Here is a 19,469-nt window from a genome sequence, read left to right on the forward strand (position 1 = left end):
GACGTCCTCACAGGAGCCAGAATGAAAGTTTTTTTTACGTCTTTTCTGGACATTGTATAGATGTCAAGACGTGCTACAGACGTAATTGTTAGACATCTAAAGGCAGCAAGAATAAAAGTTGTATTAGACGTGTTTTCTGTAGTAGAAATGTCAAAGACTGTTAAAGACCCATACTGACATGGAAATCCCATATGTGCATTTTGCAAGGATCCAACTTTAAAAAATATTTACTTACAAATATTTACAAAACAGTGGCAGTGAGTGAGCTAGTTCTCACTGAGAAAACCCCAGTTACTCATTGTTAATGGTTGTCGTGTCATGAAACTGCAGACACACAGACCATAGACCTAAATAAGATTTTAAAGAATATTGATAATATTGAATATTCAATTGAATAACTGTGTAGTGTATATAATTGCATTTGTATATCTTAACAATATAACTGTAATAAACTGCTTACCATTTTCCTGTAAACCAAACTAATCACTCCAAGAAATCAACTATTTAAATCTCAAAATATATTTTTATTACTATTTCGTTCTGCTGGACCAAAACTTAACAGCCGGAAGAATAAAGTATACATTAACACAATCAAACTTAAAAACCAGAACAGTTAAGTTGTAAATTAACACATTTTCCCTTTAAATAATCTATAAAATGTTGTTAAAACAATATAGGCTATAACATAACAATTAACAAAATATGGCTGCTATAAGGTTCACAAGCTTCATTTATAGCAGCAAGCAGTTTCAGATGATCGGCTGCAGACTTTATTTGGGCCTCTGTTGCAGCTGGGTCCCATTTCATGACAGCAGCTACAATCAAAGCAAAAAAATCAACATGTAAAATAAATAAATACAAATGCCACTGTTGTGGTTTAGCTTATAGCAGAGATACATAGTTGAAAATTTGAGTACTCGAATCAATTAAATGAAATAAATCACAAATCAAGTAAAATTACATCAAGCCTGATATAAGGCATTCCACACACACACACACACACACACACACACACACACACACACATAGGGGCCATTTACAACTTCATGCGATTTTGGTGATCGGATAGCTATACGATCTTGAAAAGACCAGGTGTAAATGCCCTCCGAAACACATTCGTGACGCATTTGAATCTGATTGCTCAAACCACTTCAGGAGGAGGTCTGGGCCGCATTCCAGAAGATACTGGACAAGTGTAAATGCATCTGGTTGTTGAAACCACATATCATATGTACATTTTACTCCTCCCAAAAACGCTCTAAAATAAAGGTGTGAGAGCGTGTTATAGGCTATATGTCATGTTATAGCCAGTTATGACGACGCTACTGCCGCATCGCCGCTGACCATCTAACGTTATTCATCAAGCCAACCTGCAAACTAGCGGAAATCAAAGTGAAAGTAAGCCCCCGATGCTTAACACAGTTATCATCTTTAAAAGTAAAGAAACGAAATGATATTACCAAGGCTGTTGCGCTCTCTCCTATTGCGGTCTTTGATTTAGAAATTTTAAAGGAGAACTCCGGTCAATTTTAACATTGAGGCCACAGTAGTCGATTGTCGAGTTCACGTGCGTGATCATAGGTACTAAACCAATGCCCGTGAACTCGACAATCGATTACTGTGGACTTCGACCGAAAACAGGATGTAAATACAGGTATGAGCGCTGGCTGAATTAACATCATTTTTATTCATATCTTTCACATCTACTGCAGTCAGATTCACCCGCGTTCACCCCGAAGGAATCACTCACATTAGCTGTGCACTTGTAATGACACATCAAGGATGTTAAGAGGCTAAAAGCAGGTTTAAAGGTCCCGTTCTTCGTGATCCCATGTTTCAAACTTTAGTTAGTGTGTAATGTTGTTGTTAGAGTATAAATAATATCTGTAAAATTATAAAGCTCAAAGTTCAATGACAAGCGAGATATTTTATTTAACAGAAGTTGACTACAACGAACGGCTCGATTGGACTACACCCCTCTACTTCCTTCTTTAATGACATCACTAGAACCGTGTTTTTACCGTGGAACACAGGCGTTTTGATGGCGAAATGTCAACAGACGGTTGATGTTTATCTATAATCGGATACCGCAAAAGTTTAATTCGAAGTTGTTAGTTTGCTCTGTCCATTTCACCACGGACTGTTTTTCTAACCTAGGGCTGGGCGATATGGCCAAAAAAAAATATCACGATAATTTTTTTTATATCAGTCGATATCGATAATTATCACGATAAAAGTCAAATCTTTATTTCTTTAAAGTTTAAAGGCAGATTTTTGCTCCTAAGTGAAAGTTGTAGAAACCAGAGCGTTAACTGTGGTTTTAAACTACTCTTTATTGTCAGAACATATCATGACAAACATTTGTCATTTTTCCTTAACAAAATAAATATATTTATTGGACAATTTCTTAGTTTCTGCATGTGCTAATTTTTTTTTTTTTTTTTTGGTAAAATGTAATATTCTGACTGTTTGAGTTTTATTAAACTTAACCATTGGTCATCCAGTAGCCTATCATGCATTTAGATCATGATAACCACAGATAAAACCAGGGCTAGCCTATAGCACCTCACTATCATGGCAAAATGTAACTTTATGGTTTCTATGGTATTTGTATGAAAAACAGTAGTCTAAATACATTATTAAATACTGTAATTATATTCCATTAGTCCTTTAATACATTGTCTACATTAATAATATAATACAATTCAATGTATATCCTACATTTCATAGTGCAGTTAATATTACTAAGCTAACAGTAAATCCGTGGTAAATGATGGGAATTTCAGCCTTCAGACTGTATCGTTGCGCACAGTTTGTCAGCGCTGTTTCATCTGCCTTTAAGCTGGTTTAAATCACTGAGACATTTGTGTTCCTCGCTGAATTCAAGCGCTTCTCACTGGATTTCATGACCGAGACCGATCAGAGTAAACGCATCTGCTCTAACTTTAGTGAGCTCGCGCTCGCGCTGCCGTTTGGACTTTGAGCCGAGCGGATAAAATGAGCCGCGGTTCAAATGAGTTTCGTTCCGCTTTTGGCGCATAAACATTATCGAACATTTAACGACCTCTTGATATCGTTTTATCGAGAAAAATTATATCGCGATAATTATCGTTATCGTTTTATCGCCCAGCCCTATTCTAACCTGGGATAATATCAAGCAGACTTCTCTCAGCGTTTCATCCTGACGAAGGGGGCAATTTCAACTATATTCCAGCAAGCGGTAAGTAGTGATTTACTATGGAAGTAGCGATCAACTTCACATCGTTTCTCTTAGTAGGATGAAAATAATCTTACTTAAACTGTGATTAATATACAGAAAGCGATCAAAGAACAATCCCTTTCCAATCGCCCAAGCTGTCAATCACACAGCGCGAGTTTATCTGGACACTTGACAAAACTCGTTATGAAATCAATGACGCTGTTACACTGCACAACGAAGCGCTTACTGTATTTATATACCTCATGTTTGCATTGGTGAAATCATTAGTGAGAGTGCAGAAAGTGATAAGATCTTTTTTCACGCCATCAACAGACTGTCATCTGCTCAATATGCTCATCACTGCAACCTTTTATGTGATGGGAATAGATCTAAATACTTAAAAAACTTCTCACGATTCGTTAATCCCGATAGCTGTAATAGTAAAAACGTATAATAGCTGTAATAGTAAAAGTTTTCCAGATAGTTCCACATGTAATGCCAGATATTTCATATGCAAACATTTCAGCCAATCACAGCAGAGGGCGTTTACACTGAAGTCTCACAGCAGACACGCCCCTTCAAACAGAGTGTTCAAACCAGGGAATGAAATCAGGCTAGGAAATATGCCTTTTATTTCTAAATTATAACAATTTTTGATCTAAAAAACATACTAACATTATAAGGGCACCCCAGGAAACATGATAAAATAATAAAAATAATCCATGGAATGGGACCTTTAAAACTTGCCCCATTGAAGTCAACAGGGTGCAAATTTTAAAAAGAGGATAACATGGTGTAGGCAACACCGATTTTTGTCGTTGTTCTCTGTATTGACAGCACTCCAAATGTACAAAAAAATGAGCTCAATGTTAAAATTGACCGGAGTTCTCCTTTAACGGATGATCAATAAAATGCAGCTCATATCTGTTGCTTTCGGTGACGTGAACGCCATTAAATTTGCATAGTGAGGGAATCGAAGATCGGATTTATATCCGTTTTGCAAAAGGTGTAAGGTGTAAATGGAATTGTTGTGATAAAACAGATAGCTATCCGATCTGAGAAAACGCATCAAGTGGCCAGGTTTAAACAGCCCCATATACACACACACACACACACACACACATATTAGGGGTGTAAGTTAACGGTTCACAAAATTCATGGTTCGGTTAAATACGATACACTTGTGTCACGGTAAGGTACGTTTTCGATACAGGAAAAAGAAAGAAATGCCAGAGAAATTTCCTTGATTTAATATTTGTAACTTTTTTTTTTTTTTATTAAACCTAACATCATAAAGTATGATTTTTTTTTTACTTTGAGGAATGATGAAGCTATAATTGACTCTTAGAAGCATGTAAAACAGCTCCTTGAAAAAAATGAAATGTAATATTGTAGTTATAAACAAAGGTTTATTTTAGTTCAGATTAACATTTGAGGGCAGTAATTTTATTTATGTCAAAATAAAACCAACGTAATGTAACTTGAAAGCATTATAGCCTACTATTCCTGCCATACTTCCATGGTTACAGTTAGTGTTACTACAGTAAATCCATGGTGAATGTTGCTGATCTGTGGACACTGGATTGTTCATTCATGGCACAATGTTTCCACATCAGCGCTGTTTGATCCATTAATAACAGAGAAATATGAATGCTTCTCACTAGATCTCGCAGCGATGTTATTACTTCAGTGGGGATCTATTAGCGCCGTCTAGTAACAGTGTCGCTTGATCAAGATTGGCTCGTGCTGCACTGGTCCAAACTGATAAACGGCCCGTGAAGCACATAATAACAGCACCTGCTTTCTGGTCAGTTAGCCTACAGTCCCTGCTTTTTTTGTGGAAACCAAATCTTTTGATTGTGAGAGAGCCATGTGTTAAAAGTCAGATGGCACTTAAGCTACTTTATGATTTGCCCTATGTCTGAACAAAAGAAATAAAAGTTAACTATCTATACCATATTGAATTGCATAGCATCATATTTTTGCAATGCGTTGAATCGAAATCGAATCGCACCGGATCGTAATAATAGTGAATCGTATTGCATTGCATCGGTAGCTGGCAGCTGCTTATATGTATCATTAATGTATTGTATCGTTGGCTATGCATCGAGATGCGTATCGTATCGGCCTCAGTTATGGAGATGCATATCCCTAATACCTACATAGGAAAAGTAACTACATTTACATACTGTGAATCGTTTTTTTATTTATCGAGAATCGTTTTTGCATCGAAAATCGCAATTGTATCGAATTATGACATTTTCTTAATCTTACACCCCTAATATAAACACATACATATAGTACTTTGGAGACCAATTGTGTTGAAATAACATTGAGACAAAGGAGGTAGAGGACGAATACTCACTTATCTTGGTAGCTGTTCTGATGAATGACGGATCCTGACCACAGAAAGATAAAAGAGAGAGGTAAAAGGGGGGAATTAATTAGCATGGGTCACATTTCATTCGTTTTGTCTGGTATCTAAAACTTATGTCTGATAGAAAAATGTGCATCACCAAAAGAAGGAACATGTAGATTAACACAGTGGATCTGTCCAAACGGTAATCGTTTTAATAACGTTGTCATCTGTACAAAGAAAAAACTCTTCCGTTTTTAGTACATTGTTGTTGTGTAAAAGTTCCTTAAGTTTGTGTGTTCTTGACGTCTTTTCTTTTAACCCTGCAGGTAGTTACATTAACGCATCTATTAATAGAAGTTTTACCTATGGAACTTCGGTATGATTAAATTTGTGTAATATAGCAAACCCAAACAAATGTTAAATGGAACTCTTCCACCATATCTAGCTTTAACCTGTATTTACATCCTGTTTTCGGTTGAAGTCCACAGTAGTCGATTGCCGAGTTCACGCGCGTGATCATAGGTAACTAAACCTATGCGCGTGAACTCGACAATCGACTACTGTGGACTTCAACCGAAAACAGGATGTAAATACAGGTATTTGCGCTGGCTTAAATAACATCATTTTTATTCATATCTTTCACATCTACTGCAGTCAGATTGACCCGTGTTCACTCTGAAGGAATCACTCACATGACCTGTGCACTTGTAATGACACATCAAGGATGTTAAGAGGCTAAAAGCAGGTTTAAATATTGCCCCATTGAAGTCAACAGGGTGCAAATTTTAAAAAGAGGATAACACGGTGTAGGCAACAGCGATTTTTGTCGTTGTTCTCTGTACTGACAGCACTCCAAATTTACAAAAAAATGAGCTCAATGTTAAAATTGACCGGAGTTCTCCTTTAACCTACCAGTCTATTGACTGTCTAGTACAGCCTACTAATACTCTAATGAGAGTTAGTTGACATGTAGTTGAAAAGTTACTTATAGTTAGTAGAATGTCTAAAGTGGACTATCGAAATAAAGTGTAACCAGATACTGCAGTGGATACTTACTAGTGATGGACTTGTTTTTATCTGTTGGTGCCTATTCTGCTCCGTAAGTCCAATGCTTGATCTAAAAATAAAAATTTTGTTAAAAAGTGTGTTAATAGGATTATTGATCGGGTAACATAGGACCATTTTTTAATGTTCCATAAGTGTTATATAAATCTGGAGAACCCTTACTAAAAATTAACAATGTTTTGCAACACTAACCAAATGGTAATAAATTATTGTAATACGTAAAATAGGAAAGAGGCCGCACTATGCATAAACTTTTATTTGCAAAAACACGTTTTGGCGCGTGCCTTCATCAGTTTGCACGCGCCGAAATGCATTTTTGCAAATAAAAGGTTATGCATAGTGTGGCCCTCTTTCCTATTTTACGTATTACAATTATCCAGGCCAGCACTCTAAAAGTTTATTAATATATGCAGTGAAGCCTGCTCCTATACTCACTTAATAAATTATTGTAATCAATCCACCATAAAAACATGGTTTCTACACTATAATAAAAAACATGGTTAATTTAGCAAATGTCCTTAAAAGAACAGCTCATCCAAAAAAAAAAAAAATCTCATTATGTAGCTTACTCACCCTCATGTTGAAATTGTATGAGTTTCTTATGTAGAACCATAATTAAGATATCTTGGAAAATGCCTTTTATTTTTGTCATACAATGAATACAGTTGTTTTATTCCCAAAATTCCTGTGTTTCACAAAAGTAAGTTATACAGGTTTGAAAATACTTTCATTTTGAAAGACATTTATTTTTGGGTCAGCTAGGCCTGTAAACTCAAGAAGATAAAGCTTGTCTGGAGGGTTTGAACTAGTGCATTTGAGCAGATTCACATGTTCTGCCTCTATTTCACGTGTATTTTATGACAATACTCACCGCATCTGAACATCGTGTGGCTGGATAATATTTATTCCCAAAATGCCTGGATCATGAAGGAAACACACACATACACATCAATATTATTATTTGTTTTACTTACTAACGGAGACATTTGCAAAAGCTTGCAAAATTGACTCAACAGCTCCAAAACATATTATTACGACTCGTTAATTTAACTGATCGGTTAGCCATCCCGAGATCAACAATAGATTCAAAAGCCTAGTTTGCAGATTCTTAGAGTAAGACTGTGACAGTTCCTTTCTGTCTAAAGATACAATATTCTCAGTTCACTCGTTGTAAAGCTCCCATGCTGAGTTTTTTTATTTATTTTTTTATCATAGACAAGTTACACATGCTAGCAGCACATAACATGAATTCATTGGAATACCGTATGCACTAATAATATTGATCTAATCGCGTTTAGATTCTCAATTTAATACACTATATCTTGACGTAGCAGAATTTGTATAAAATAAAGTTATTTACCTTCCGTAGATTGCAATATGTCCGTTGTTAAAATTCTTTGTCCATATTCCTGGTTTGTTCTTCATTTACATCCAGCAACTCGCTCAAAATAAACATTTAGCAGTCCGATGTAAAATAATCCATGTTTTAAACGATGTAAAACCCACAGAATAGGCTATTGAAGATCCCGCGCAGCAGCAAAGCAAACACCGACTCGCTCAACTGACGTTTATTCAAACTTGACTCGTAAAGGCGCGCATAGTTGTCATTGGCTAGATTGCTGGATGACAGTCAGAATAAACAGAGAATAACCAATCATGCTCAAAACAGCGAGGAGAGACAGCCAATAGTGTGGCAACATTGTAATTACTGGAAAATATGAATATATATATATATATATATATATATATATATATATATATATATATATATATATATATATATATATATATATATATATATATATATATAATGTGCTGCTTATTTGGTTGTAGGATTTGTAGGCTGGCTGTTATATTTAATCAATTGGTTAAATTGTTTTTTTCATTGCAGTGCATGATTAAAAATTAAACATTAAAAATTAAAGATTAAAAATACTGTAAGAACTTACAGTAACTGACCATATACAATATTTATTTACCACTGTTCTGATAAAGTGCAATTTAATAGAGCAAACAGTATATTAAACAGAGCAAACACTGCATATTCATATACAATTCTGTATGTAGATCTATATGAAAATCTAATGAATTGGTATCATGGTGGTGAGTGACAGTTACATTCATGTGACCAATAATGACCCTTTTACACTTTCACAAATTCTTGACCTTTCCTTTAGAAACACTCTTATGCCTAATAATGTCAACATCCTTTATCACCCTGTGAGGCATTGGTACACAACCTGTTGGTTTAGAGTTAATCCTCTGTCCAACGCAACACTTTGGTAACATTGGCAGAATTATATACAAGTTACAACATAATACCCCGGGTTTCACACTTCACAGGCAAGACTTAAGCCTGTAGTCCCAAACTAAAATGCATGTTTGAGCTGTATTACCTGAAAGCAACTTGCACTGACATATCTTATGGCAGTGCCATTGTTTTGTCTCAAGATGCACGCCAGTAATGTTTTTTTTTGTTGTTGTTGTTCTAAAGCACATTTTTAGAAGCTATAATGAAATACCCAAATTGAACTAAGGACAAATCCTGGCTTTATCTAAACCCTGTCTGTGAAACCGGGTCTGGGTTAGAAATTAAGGATTAAGGTTAACCCTAACCCTAACCTTAAGACTTGTCTACAGACGTTTATTTAACAGCATGGTGTTAACTGCAGTGGTTAGGCCTTTAGCATTGATAAAGGACAAAAATCTTCTCACTGTGACAGTCTGTTTAGTAAAGATTGTTTGTATGGATTGTCCCTAAACTAGAGCTATTGATGCACTCAAGACATACCTGTATCATAAAGATCGTATTTACAAATTGAACATACATGAACGCCGCCACAATGATGAAAATATGAGTAGGAAGCTTGGGATTTTCTTTAAGCCCGATCTTGAAGAGTTATGAGTGTGTCAGTGAGAAACATGTAATACCACAATACTTTGGTATTTAGCAGTTACATTGCCAGGCTTTTCTATTTACAATGAAGTAAGCTAATGCCTGCACAAAATATGACAGTATTATAGTATAACAATATAACATGTAATGATACATTTTACAGTGGCTTCATAAATTAATTTAAAACATAAAAAAAAAACAAATAGTAAAACCTCATGAATACAAACTTCCCAGGAGGACTTAAAAGCATCATGTGTGCATCATGAACCCTGTTGGTGTCTGACCAGCAAGATCAATTTAACAGTTAATGATATAGTCCGTAAATTTACAGTCAGTTAATTAATTTACAGATATTGTTTGTCATTTTGTTCTGAACTAGTTCTGGCTGTCAGTCATTGACTGTTTCTGGATGTCAACGGACGTCCAGATTATAGTCAGCATGAACGTCTTTTCTGAACTAGTTCTGGCTGTCAGTGGACGTTTAGATTATGGCCGGATTGGACATCTTTATTCACGTCATTTATGGACTGTTTCTGGATGTCAAAGGACGTCCAGATTATAGTCAGCATGAACGTCTTTTCTGAACTAGTTCTGGCTGTCAGTGGACGTTTAGATTATGGCCGGATTGGACATCTTTATTCACGTCATCCATGGACTGTTTCTGGATGTCAAAGGACGTCCAGATTATAGTCAGCATGAACGTCTTTTCTGAACTAGTTCTGGCTGTCTGTGGACGTTTAGATTATGGCCGGATTGGACATCTTTATTCACGTCATCTATGGACTGTTTCTGGATGTCAAAGGACGTCCAGATTATAGTCAGCATGAACGTCTTTTCTGAACTATTTCTGGCTGTCAGTGGACGTTTAGATTATGGCCGGATTGGACATCTTTATACACGTCATTTATGGACTGTTTCTGGATGTCAACGGACGTCCAGATTATAGTCAGCATGAACGTCTTTTCTGAACTAGTTCTGGCTGTCAGTGGACGTTTAGATTATGGCCGGATTGGACATCTTTATTCACGTCATTTATGGACTGTTTCTGGATGTCAACGGACGTCCAGATTATAGTCAGCATGAACGTCTTTTCTGAACTAGTTCTGGCTGTCAGTGGACGTTTAGATTATGGCCGGATTGGACATCTTTATTCACGTCATTTATGGACTGTTTCTGGATGTCAACGGACGTCCAGATTATAGTCAGTATGAACGTCTTTTCTGAACTAGTTCTGGCTGTCTGTGGACGTTTAGATTATGGCCGGATTGGACATCTTTATTCACGTCATTTATGGACTGTTTCTGGATGTCAACGGACGTCCAGATTATAGTCAGCATGAACGTCTTTTCTGGACTAGTTCTGGCTGTCAGTGGACGTTTAGATTATGGCCGGATTGGACATCTTTATTCACGTCATTTATGGACTGTTTCTGGATGTCAACGGACGTCCAGATTATAGTCAGCATGAACGTCTTTTCTGGACTAGTTCTGGCTGTCAGTGGACGTTTAGATTATGGCCGGATTGGACATCTTTATTCACGTCATTTATGGACTGTTTCTGGATGTCAACGGACGTCCAGATTATAGTCAGTATGAACGTCTTTTCTGAACTAGTTCTGGCTGTCAGTGGACGTTTAGATTATGGCCGGATTGGACATAATTTCTCAGTGTCATTAATAGACTAATTCTGGCTGTCAATGGACGTTCAGTTCATGGCCTGGACGGGCGGACTTGATTTCAACCTGTTTTGTACGTCCACAGACGTCGCTTGCTCAGTGGGTATTATGTGAATGCCTGGCTGAAGAGATGCGTCTTTAATCTAGTTTTAAACTGGGACAGCGAGTCTGAGCCTCGAACAATATCAGGAAGGCCATTCCACAGTTTAGGAGCTAAATGTGAAAACGCTCTCCCTCCTTTAGTGGACTTAGATATCCTAGGAATGACCAGAAGCCTCGAATTTAGTGATCTTAAAGAGCGCGATGGATTGTAGGGCGATAGAAGTTCCGTTAAATACACGGGAGCTAAACCATTTAGGGCTTTATAGGTCAGTAGCAATACTTTGTAATTGATACGGAACTTTATAGGTAACCAATGTAGAGACGACAGAATTGGTGTTATATGATCGTATTTTCTTGATCTAGTAAGAACTCTAGCGGCGGCATTTTGGACTAACTGTAGCTTGTTTATTGAGGATGCAGGACAACCAGCTAATAAAGCATTACAGTAATCTAGTCTCGAGGTCATGAATGCATGAACTAACTTTTCTGCATCAGAAACTGATAGCATGTTACGTAGCTTAGCAATGTTTCTAAGGTGGAAAAAGGCTGTTCTTGTAACATATGAAATATGATTTTCAAAAGACAAGTTGCGGTCTAATATAACACCCAGGTCTTTTACTGTAGAGGATAAAGTAACAGGACACCCTTCTAAATTAAAGTTGTATTGTAAGAGGTTTTGTGGGCAGTTTTTTGGACTAATAAGTAATACCTCCGTTTTATCTGAATTTAATAGCAGAAAATTACATGTCATCCAGTATTTTATATCTTTAACACACTCTGTTAATTTAGATAATTTAGCGTTTTCATCTGGTCGTGATGAAATATATAATTGAGTGTCATCAGCATAACAGTGGAAATTAATTCCATGTTTTCTTATAATATTACCAAGTGGCAGCATATATATTGAGAATAGTAGAGGGCCTAACACAGATCCTTGCGGTACACCGTAGTTTACTGACGTTATCTTCGATTTTTCCCCATTTACGCAGACAAAATGGTAGCGGTCTGATAAGTATGATCTGAACCAGCTTAATGCCTGTCCCTGAACACCAGTGTAGTTTTGTAGTCGGTCTAAGAGTATTGTGTGATCTATAGTATCGAACGCAGCACTAAGATCAAGTAAAACTAGTATTGAGATACAGCCTTGGTCAGAAGCTAAAAGTAAATCATTTGTGATTTTAACGAGCGCAGTTTCTGTGCTATGATGCGGTCTGAATCCAGACTGAAACTTTTCATAGATATCATTTTCTTGCAAGAAAGAGCACAGTTGAGCGGACACAACTTTTTCTAGTATTTTAGACATAAATGGAAGATTTGAAATGGGTCTGTAATTTGCTAGGTTATTATGATCTAATTGTGGTTTCTTAATAAGAGGTTTTATAACTGCCAACTTGAATATTCTTGGAACATGACCTAAGGATAAAGACGAGTTAATAATATTGAGAAGAGGCTTATTATTATATAGGCTTATATTACTTATTACCCATGTTAAGGGAACAGGTGGAACCAATTTATGGAGCATGAGTTTTCCCCTGCTGAAAGTTACAAACCATTTTTCCTTAATCAGTGATGTGGGGAAGGGTGCAGAACCTAGATCTATTGTTTTGCACTTTTTGTAGTGGTAGAGGCAGAGGATGGTGAGGCAGCTCCAGTAAAACACGGGCTCTGAGGTCTTGCGCCCATGATCTCTACACGTCCAGCTCCAGAGGCCATACTGGAGCTTGTGCACTGCTCGTGTAAAAAAAACAAATTGTGTTAAGGGTAGATGCACAATGCACATGTAATCAACATGTAATTTGATTAAATCAAATATGTAATCGCATGATGCTAACTACTGCTAGATATCCAGCTGAAACTACCCTACTTAAACCTTGTGTGGTGTTCATATTTTTGTTATTCAGCCAGTGTTCAAGGGTCTGGTGGACCCGCTGTATGTTTGGGTTTTTAGTTCAACACAATCAAAAATGTTATGTTAAAATTCTCAACAGATGTTTACTTCATCACAATTACAAGCAATATAAACTGCATATATGGTTAATATTTTCTCTTTACCTTTGTTAGATCGCATTAAAGAATTGCAACCCTGTGCGGGAACAGCAGGGGTAGAAACACAAAACTCACTCTTGTACTCATACACACCTCACTCACTCACTCATTCAGATATGTGGTTTACGGGGACTCTCCATAGGCGTAATGGTTTTTCTAATGTACAAACTGTATATTCTATCCCCCTACACTAACCCTACCCCTAAACCTACCAATCACAGAAAACTTTTGGCATTTTTTGTATTTCAAAAAACACCATTTAGTATGTTTTTTAAGCCGTTTGGTTTATAAGGACACAGATGTCCTCATACACATTTGTGTCCTCATAAATCATATGCAAGAACACACACACAGACACACACAGACACACACAGACACAGTAGGCCCTGACAGGAGGAGGACAGAGTAAAGGTACACAGGACCTACAATTTCCACACTTGTATTAGCCCCAGGTCCAGTGGACCCGAACATCCTGTGTGTAATATAAATGTGGGGTGTGGGGGGTGGGGGGTGGGTGTACAGTGTGTGGTCATTGAAAGGCCAATGAGTCTGAGTTTGAAAAAATAATTAATCGTATAATTTTTCTCTTGATAAAAAATGAAAACGACCTGCCACACAAGGGTTAAAACGACACTAACGAGACGCTTACAGTAACGTTACATACGTTTGAACAACACAGTGTACAAAAACATTTTATATAGATATCATATTCTAATTAAATTAATACTTACAAATCACAGAAAGAATGTCCTTGGCGATGGTCAATGTGCTCGTGTCCGTCGTGTCCGATAGCTGAATCATACGTGTAACAGCTGTTCTAAATAAGCTACATCTGATTGGTTAATAATAATCCTATGTCAGTATCTTGCCGCACTATTGGCTCGATTGATATAGTAGGCAACTGCGTTTGCCTGCATATTACGGGTCGTGCAATATGATTTCAGGAGAAAATGTGCAATAAATGGGAGTGGCAAGACTTTTCATATCGTTGAGAATAAAACAACCGTCCCAACTTTTCAAATTCAGGTACTCCCTCCATGGGGATCATCCATTTCGAAAAGTAAAGCACATACGGACACTCGGCCCACCGTCTATAGGTAGAAGTGTATCAGCTGAGAGTCAGCTGATGAGAGCTTGACTAACGTGACCTGCCAGAACTGACACTACGCTTTTTCTCCTGTGATCTCCTGTGTGTATACTTGTGGATTAATAAAAAAATGTTAGCGTCAACTCAAATCCTGCGTCATGTGATTACTTCAACCCCCAGTACGCTATGACGCTATTACGCTATGCGTAATTTCTGTCAGGATCACTATCGTCATTTACGATTGACAATTAGCATACAGTTAGGGTTGGCGGTATGGTTCTGTTCTGGGCAAGAACTCCCTGCGCATCCATGTAGCCTAGGATGGATAAGAGCAGGGAGAGCAAAAAAAAAACAAAAAAAAAACAACCTTTTGCCAGTATCCCCCACTGATGCTGATAGAATGGTAAATGCATCCTGATGTTAGTGGCATATGTTGAGTAGGCCTACTATAGATCCAATCTTATGGGAGAAGCATCACCCCAAGCTGGAGCTAGCAAGGACACATTGCATCAAGTGTGTTGCTGTAGCCAATTGAACAGTTGTATGGTATCTATTGTGGGAAGCTTACACCCCTAGCGGCAGCAAAATCTGATACAACAAGCATGTTGTATAATTGCGGAACTATTGCTAAGGGCGGGCGTACACGGTGCGAGTTCGGACACTCGGGAGGTCGTGAGATATTGCACACGTTGCGAGTCAGTTTAACTGATAATCGCGTCAAAGCAGCTGGTACACGGCACAACTGTCCTGCGAGAGAGAGAGAGAAGTGAGTGTGTATGTGTGTGTGTGTGTGTGTGTGTGTGTGCGCACACACTGTATGGTTGCTGCCACTGAGGTATAGCCCCATCGACGTGGTTGTGTATGATTTGGCAATAGGGGACAGCTGGTGAAAATCGGGCCGATTCCCCGAATTTTTTAAACATGGTTAAAAATTTTCGGGAGGTCGAGAGGTGCTCGTAACATGCTCGGCTCGTAATTCCTCTCACATGCTGCGAGCCGCGACCATGCGAGCATCACCGATTCCACTCGATTTCTCCCGAGTGAAAAAAATCTGCGAGCTCGTAAAAACAGCAAAAATCGCACCGTGTACGCCAGCCTTAAAACTAGTGTTGTTTGGCAGGGGAAGCATACACCCTACAGCAATAGCTCTGACTAGCACTAACAAAACCGATACAACAAGCATGTTGTATATCACAGAACTATTGCTAAAACTAGTGTAGTTTGGCAGGGGAAGCATACACCCTACAGCAATGGCTCCGACAAGCGGCAACAAAATCTGATACAACAAGAATGTTATAGAACCATAGGACTAGTATTAAAACTAGTGTAGTCCTGTCGGGGAAGCATACACCCTGTAGCACTCATATGCAGTGGACAGCTACTGTACGCAATGAAGTACAGTGTGCTTCCTCATTTATGAAAATTACTAGAACAACACTTTGATTACCACAGCATGTTGCTTAGTACAGTATGCTCAATAATACTAGAAGCCTAAGTAATGAGCATATTAGATAACATTTGCATTAGCAACCAGTACATTACTGATAGCAATGTTGTTGAAACAATGACATAGACAGGGTCAATTTTCACAAAATCAGAACCCCGAAGGCATTTTGTGATTATTTATATTATACAACATTTCTAGGGGTATTAAGGGGTGCTGAATCCAAATCTGCTGTATATGAAGCTCAAAAATGTCCCAAAATGCCTCAAAATTGAGGAATTCAAAATGGCCGCCACCACCAGGCTGACATCTATTTTTCAGTGTATCTTTTTGACTAAACAAGGTACAAACATGAAATAAATGTGCTTTTGTAAGTTTCCCTACATGGGCAATTCAATGCCATATTCAGATTTGAGATGTCATGTGAAGAAACTGCTTAGATATTGCAAAAATAACTGTTTTTAACTATGAACTATTATTAATTAATTAATAATTAAGTTATTATTATTAATATTATTATTACTATTATTGTTGATATTATCAGGCTACATTTACTTACTTTGTATTTTGTTTTGAGGTCAAATGTACAAACAAATACAAAAAGTTACAACCTTTAATTAAATGTTCACAGGTTTTCACACATGGGGAATTTAACATCCTGTCCTGATTTAGATCAAGTGTCAATAATCAGCTTGAAAATCACACAAGTATAGAGAAAAAGGTGGTCATTAGTGATAAAGAAGTTGTCAATCAAATAAGATCCAAAAGCAGGAAGATCCATGGGTCATGGTGATATTTATTGAACTATATGCCAGTAAAAGTTACAGTGACAGCTTATTCGCAGTCCTCTTCAATGTTCTGGCAAGTGTTGTCAAGTTTCCTGCAGTTGCATGCGTCTATACATTCCATGCGACTCTTTCTGAATAATAGAAGAATAGAATAGATAGATTGCAACCAGTACAAGTACAGGTACATTGGAATACTCTACCAGTCTATCATATTTGTACATTCTTGTACACAATGATCAACAGCAGCTAATTCCCTATACACATACCTGCAGCTGCAGCGTTGGCTGAGGCATCCCTTGGTACACCCAAGTGAAGTGAACTCCCTGCAGGCTTTAGGCATAGGTGGCAGAGACATTAGCTGTGGCACTAATTGACCTTCCTTGTGCATCCATCCCATTTCATCCACTGGAGGAAGATCAGGATGTGGCAGGTGAGCTTGGTTCCAGATTGTCGCTTGATAGTGTGAACGCATGATATGAAACTTCACTGCATCTGAGGTTGGAGGCAGAGTCTCTTGTGGATGACCTTTGCAAAACAACTTCACTCTTGCTTTGTTGCATGTATCAACCTCGGGCACACCATACATCTTACAGATGAATTTCTCTGTTGAATTCACAATATCTTCTGTGAGAGGGCCCTTCCCAAGGCCAGTAAGATCGGTGTGATGTTGCTCGAACACCTGCCAGGCTGTTTTCTTTCCGTGACCGCTGAACTGAGACACACTATCACAGCCAGTGATGGCATGGAAGGCAAGGAGTGTGTCCACTTGATCATCAGAGAGTAACTTGCGAATGTCATGTACTGGAAAATACTTTGGATCCTTTGATGTTCCAGCTTTCATGTAGAGATGGGTACATCCAATTCTGTCATGATGTGCTAGAAGTAGAAGAAGCACATCTGTGTCACGCGCTGACACCACTATTGTGTCCATAGGAGCCTGGATGCAGTGCAAAATCAGTCATGTATCAGCCTCCTCATGGTCAGCACTCAGAGAGGAGATTTCAAGTTCTGGATCTGATGACTTGACAGTGGTTGCTTAAGCAAACCCACCTGATACTACAACCACTGGCTCATATTCTGGGCTGTGTTCTATCAGATGGTTTGAGAGTAGTCGAGCAAGATCTGCTTTGTTCTCTTCCAGTGCCATGAAGCTCGACCAGTCTGCTGGAAGTGGAACAAAGTCATTCACGATCTCTCTGCGTACTGGTCGGTGGCGCTGTTTACGCTTCTTTCTTGTGCCTGTTTTGATGGATTCGTCATGGTACCTGTCGAAGACTACATCAACCCTCTGGTACTTCTCTGCCATCTTCAACACTGTGTCAGCAAACTTGTTGGCATAGTTGCTGAATGTTGTGATGTCAGGCGGCTTCCCAAGTGCCATTACAAGTGCTTGGCCATCAATAAGAAAGCAGCTGGGTTCCTGAAGGGGCACATCTGCAGGGGTTTGGATATGTTTTGTCAGTATATTTGCTAAAACAGACTTGTTGGTGGAATGTAGACTGCCGTTAGTTGCGGCCAGAGATGGCGGGATGGGCATGAGTTCATGCTGGAGAATATTTTCCAGGTCTACCTTACGACCTGCTCTGTAAGCTGTGATGAGCCTTTGTAGAATCTGCCTGTCCACTTTGATGATGATTTGCTTGTTCTTGGAAAGTTGCACGACTTCATACAAAGAGGCAAATGTTTTGGCTTTGTTCTTCCGAATGGGTGACTTCAGATCCAAGTGCTGGTCACTATCTGGAGGTTCACACAGACGTTTGTCCACAAACACTTTCATTTGTGCCTGTCCAAGGTGTTCTGCACCAAGCAGAGATTGTTGAATCTGGGGTGTGACCACGTCCTTGTTGATTATGTTCTTGAGCGTGTCCCCACCATCTTGAAACACACCCTGCTCTTTTAATGATTGACATATTCTTCTTTCATCCACATCATCTCTTTCCATTCTACTCTTTGTGCACTCTGTGTGTGTGTACTCATCGTCTTCATCATCTGTTGTCAGTCTCAGCATCGCTGTTGTCTGAGAAGCTATGACTGTTCTCAGATTATACGATAGTGTCCATCTACTGAGAGATGTTGGTATCCTGGTGATACCTACTAGGCCTCCACTCTTTTTTCCTGTAGCGTTTAGCCACTCTGTACTTTGATCCGCTAAAACCTGATTGAAGCGTTGATCACTGCGTTTTACCACGAAGTTGCCTTTCTGAAACTCAAGGAGGATTTCTGGTGGGAGAGCAGACATCTCAGCCAGGTACACAGTACCCCATCTGGTGTAGTTGATATGATCGTACCTGAAGAAGAAGGGCAGCATACGTTTGAAAGCATACAGGTGGAGATCCCACAATCTATCACGTTGCGCTCTTGTGAAACAAAGTAGGATGCTGACCATAGTCATATAGTCCCACCAGAATGCAGCATTCGGGTCATCAACTGCAAGTGATGCAGAAAATTCTTTCATGGGCTGCTGGAATCGGTCTTTGGTCAGTTTGTCGACCATTTGTGCGATGTGATCAGCATCTATGGACTGGCAGAGATCTGCGAGTTCAACTCTCAGTGTAACATCAACCTCATCCAGATATGTGTAAAGCTGTGGGAGTAGTAGTTGCCAAAGAGCCTGCAGGGTAAGCTTGTGGGTCCTCATAGCATGTGCATACCCCTTTCCTGCCATGACATGCTGAGCAGCATTTGCTCCCAGAAGATCACACTTGACCCATAGCTCCCTCAGGCCAGAATCAACCATGTGTTGTCCTATCACACCCAGGAAGTTCATGGCAATGTGAAGACCTCCATGGCAAGGTATAAGCACGCCCT

General features: G+C 38.6%; 1 long non-coding RNA gene across 1 annotated transcript; it reads right to left on the reverse strand.

Moving 5' to 3' along the window:
- Nucleotides 1-506: 506 nt before the first annotated feature.
- On the reverse strand, nucleotides 507-8,186 carry LOC307158662. Its single transcript, XR_013821257.1, has 5 exons — nucleotides 7,984-8,186; nucleotides 7,495-7,540; nucleotides 6,615-6,675; nucleotides 5,565-5,598; nucleotides 507-815 (listed from the first exon to the last, which is right to left on the reverse strand). It is a non-coding gene; the product is annotated as an uncharacterized lncRNA (long non-coding RNA).
- Nucleotides 8,187-19,469: the final 11,283 nt, after the last annotated feature.

The sequence above is a fragment of the Squalius cephalus genome (genome assembly GCF_949319135.1).
Source record: "Squalius cephalus genome assembly, chromosome: 5".
NCBI classification, from domain to species: domain Eukaryota; kingdom Metazoa; phylum Chordata; class Actinopteri; order Cypriniformes; family Leuciscidae; genus Squalius; species Squalius cephalus.